Here is a 4,947-nt window from a genome sequence, read left to right on the forward strand (position 1 = left end):
TTTTCTTGCCTTTTCACGTGTCTATTCCTCAGCAGATGAGACCATAGAGATCAACGACGCGGTTTAACAAACACACACGTTCCCAGTGGGGCCGGCGACATTTTTTTTGAACAGGAGAGGTCCAGAAGGATCTAGAACTTCATTGCAATATCAGCGGTGGAGTTACATTTTACATAAAGGATCATGAAGAAAACAGAAATTACAACTCGACCCAAACTTTTTGCACTAAGAACCTTTGACCAGTGAAAGAAAACGCGATCCAAGCCAGCTCTAGATCCACCACCGTCGAACTCACCGGAGCCAACCTCCATGTCGCCGGGGACAAAAACACTTGGGGCATGGAGGCGGGAGCTAACTCCAACGAAGCTGTTGAGCCTCCGTCTAGATGATTGGAGGTTGAAGAAGGCCTGAGGCCGACGAACAAGCGCCGTCTCAGGATGGAGGGGCCGCCCTACGGCCAAAGAAAACGACGATAGTGGCGCCGTGGTAAACCTCCAAGGGTGGAGGGGCTGCCCTTCAGCCATAAGATACGGTGACAGCGGCGCCGTGAGAAGCCTCCGACGAGAAGCCTGCAAACTCCCCTGCTGCGGACACGGCGAGCAGGCACGAACAACAGAAGACTCAACCTCTCCTCTGTCACCACCACGATGATGAGAGAGGAGGGAGTCACCACTGCATCGGCTGCCGCCAGATCCACCCGACCTCCACATCGTCGATGCCGAAGACGAAGCCCATCGGAGCTTCTCCCCCTCGCCTCCACGGTCGTCCAGGAGAAACTCCACCGAACTATAGCCCACAACCCAGCGCCCCTCCGCCTCGCCGCCACGGCCGGCCAGGAGGAGCTCCGCTTTGAAGATCCCGCGCATCTGGATGTGGTAGATGATACGTCTCCAACGTATCGATAATTTCTTATGTTCCATGCTACTTTTATGATGATACTCACATGTTTTATACATACTTTATGTCATATTTATGCATTTTCCGGCACTAACCTATTAACGAGATGCCGAAGAGCCAGTTGCTGTTTTCTGCTGTTTTTGGTTTCAGAAATCCTAGTAAGGAAATATTCTCGGAATTGGACGAAATCAACGCCCAGGATCTTATTTTTCCACGAAGCTTCCAAAAGTCCGGAGGAGATACGAAGTGGGGCGACGAGGCGCCCACACAACAGGGCGGCGGGACCAAGGCTTGGGCCGCGCGGCCCTGGCGTGTGGGGCCCTCGTGGCGCCCCTGACCTACCCTTCCGCCTACATAAGCCTTCGTCGAGAATAGTTCCAGTACCGAGAGCCACGATACGGAAAACCTTCCAGAGACGCCGCCGCCGCCAATCCCATCTCGGGGGATTCAGGAGATCGCCTCCGGCACCCTGCCGGAGAGGGGAATCATCTCCCGGAGGACTCTTCACCGCCATGGTCGCCTCCGGAGTGATGAGTGAGTAGTTCACCCCTGGACTACGGGTCCATAGCAGTAGCTAGATGGTCGTCTTCTCCTAATTGTGCTTCATTGTCGGATCTTGTGAGCTGCCTAACATGATCAAGATCATCTATCTGTAATGCTACATGTTGTGTTTGTTGGGATCCGATGAATAGAGAATGCTATGTTATGTTGATTATCAATTTATTACCTATGTGTTGTTTATGATCTTGCATGCTCTCCGTTATTAGTAGAGGCTCTGGCCAAGTTTTTGCTAATAACTCCAAGAGGGAGTATTTATGCTCGATAGTGGGTTCATGCCTCCATTAAATCTGGGACAGTGACAGAAAGTTCTAAGGTTGTGGATGTGCTGTTGCCACTAGGGATAAAACATCGATGCTATGTCTAAGGATGTAGTTGTTGATTACATTACGCACCATACTTAATGCAATTGTCTGTTGTTTGCAACTTAATACTGGAAGGGGTTCGGATGATAACCTGAAGGTGGACTTTTTAGGCATAGATGCATGCTGGATAGCGGTCTATGTACTTTGTCGTAATGCCCAATTAAATCTCACTATACTCATCATATCATGTATGTGCATGGTCATGCCCTCTTTATTTGTCAATTGCCCAACTGTAATTTGTTCACCCAACATGCTTATTCTTATCGGAGAGACGCCTCTAGTGAACTGTGGACCCCGGTCCATTCTTTTAATCGAATACAATCCCATCGCAATACTTGTTCTACTGTTTTCTGCAAACAATCATCATCCACACTATACATCTAATCCTTTGTTACAGCAAGCCGGTGAGATTGACAACCTCACTGTCACGTTGGGGCAAAGTACTTTGGTTGTGTCGTGCAGGTTCCACGTTGGCGCCGGAATCCCTGGTGTTGCGCCGCACTACACTTCGCCACCATCAACCTTCAACGTGCTTCTTGGCTCCTACTGGTTCGATAAACCTTGGTTTCTTACTGAGGAAAAACTTGTCGCTGTATGCATCACACCTTCCTCTTGGGGTTCCCAATTGACGCGTGCTGTACGCGTATCAAGCTCTTTTTCTGGCGCTGTTGCCGGGGAGATCAAGACACGCTGCAAGGGGAGTCTCCACCTCCAATCTCTTTACTTTGTTTTTGTCTTGCTTTACTTTTATTTACTACTTTGTTTGCTGCACTAAATCAAAATACAAAAAAATTAGTTGCTAGCTTTACTTTATTTTGCTATCTTGTTTGCTATATCAAAAACACAAAAAAATTAGTTACTTGCATTTGCTTTACTTAATTCATCATGTTTCCTCCTAATTTTACTTTAAAAGATATACATGTGGGACAGGGGTCTATAATTGGAAGAGATAATATAGAAGAGTTTTTCACCCATGTTAGTATGCACGAAGATCTTAAAGATATACCCCTGGCAAAAGCTGTCCCTACTTATGAAGATGCCTCTGTTTGTTTGGTACGCATGATGGAAGCTAGATTTATTAGTCTCAACCTCATGATACAACACATGTTTCTTACACTTTCTGATATGGAGAGGGAAGAAAAGAGAGATTTTGTTTTAAAAGTCCTTGTGCGAGAATTGGAGGATATAGCTAAAGAAGCTAGAAAAGTTTTTATTAAGCATAAGAGGCTTGGTATGTTCACCGATTTTAAAAGAACACTTGAAAAGATGGATATGGATAGAATTAAGTACACTAATAATGTTAATGATGGTGGGGAGATTAAAGCACCAATACCTTGTAAGCTCCTAGCAATGCATGAAGCTCTAGATGATAACTATGCTTGGCTTGTTCCTGAAAATTTGTTTGATGAGAGTAGCAAGCCCAAGATTAATGAAAAGGGAGCCTCTGAAACTTATGTATCCAAAATACAATGCATGGTTGAGAAAACTCCAAACCCCGCTGTAGATGCATCATCTCTTGATAATACTTGATATACACTTTCTGCGCCTAGCTGAAAGGCGTTAAAGAAAAGCGCTTATGGGAGACAACCCATGATTTTACTACTGCACTTTTGTTTTATATTTGAGTCTTGGAAGTTGTTACTACTGTAGCAACCTCTCCTTATCTTAGTTTTGTTGCATTGTTGTGCCAAGTAAAGTCTTTGATAGTAAGGTTCATACTAGATTTGGATTACTGCGCAGAAACAGATTTCTTTGCTGTCACAAATTTGGGCCTAATTCTCTGTAGGTAACTCAGAAAATTATTCCAATTTATGTGAGTGATCCTCAGATATGTACGCAACTTTCATTCAATTTGAGCATTTTCATTTGAGCAAGTCTGGTGCCTCAATAAAATTCATCTTTACGAACTGTTCTGTTTTGACAGATTCTGCCTTTTATTTCGCATTGCCTGTTTTGCTATGCTTGATGGATTTTTCGATTCCATTAACTTTCAGTAGCTTTGTGCAATGTCCAGAAGTGTTAAGAATGATTATGTCACCTCTGAACATGTGAATTTTGATTATGCACTAACCCTCTAATGAGTTGTTTTGAGTTTGGTGTGGAGAAAGTTTTCAAGGATCAAGAGAGGGAGATGATACAATATGGTCAAGGAGAGTGGAAGCTCTAAGCTTGGGGATGCCCCGGTGGTTCACCCCTGCATATTTCAAGAAGACTCAAGCATCTAAGCTTGGGGATGCCCAAGGCATCCCCTTCTTCATCGACAACATTATCAGGTTCCTCTAGTGAAATTATATTTTTATTCCATCACATCTTATGCACTTTGCTTGGAGCGTCGGTTTGTTTTTGTTTTTGTTTTGTTTGAGTAAAATGGATCCTAGCATTCATTGTGTGGGAGAGATACACGTTCCGCTGTTGCATATGGACAAATATGTCCTTAGGCTTTACTCATAATGTTCATGGCGAAGGTTGAATCTTCTTCGTTAAATTGTTATATGGTTGGAAACGGGAAATGCTACATGTAGTAATTGGTAAAATGTCTTGAATAATTTGATACTTGGTAATTGTTGTGCTCATGTTTAAGCTCTTGCATCATATACTTTGCACCTATTAATGAAGAAATACATAGAGCTTGCTAAAATTTGGTTTGCATAATTGGTCTCTCTAAGGTATAGATAATTTCTAGTAAGAGTTTGAACAACAAGGAAGACGGTGTAGAGTTTTATAATGTTTACAATATGTATTTTAAGTGAGTTTTGCTGTACCGCTTCATCCTTGTATTTGTTTCAAATAACCTTGCTAGCCTAAACCTTGTATCGAGAGGGAATACTTCTCATGCATCCAAAATCCTTGAGCCAACCACTATGCCATTTGTGTCCACCATACCTACCTACTACATGGTATTTCTCCGCCATTCCAAAGTAAATTGCTTGAGTGCTACCTTTAAATTTCTATCCTCTACCTTTGCAATATATAGCTCATGGGACAAATAGCCTAAAAACTATTGTGGTATTGAATATGTACTTATGCATTTTATTTCTTATAAGTTGCTAGTTGAGCGATAACCATGTTCCTGGGGACGCCATCAACTACTCTTTGTTGAATATCATGTGAGTTGCTATGCATGTCC

This window comes from Lolium perenne, chromosome 7 (genome assembly GCF_019359855.2).
Source record: "Lolium perenne isolate Kyuss_39 chromosome 7, Kyuss_2.0, whole genome shotgun sequence".
In the NCBI taxonomy this organism is placed as follows: Eukaryota; Viridiplantae; Streptophyta; class Magnoliopsida; order Poales; family Poaceae; genus Lolium; species Lolium perenne.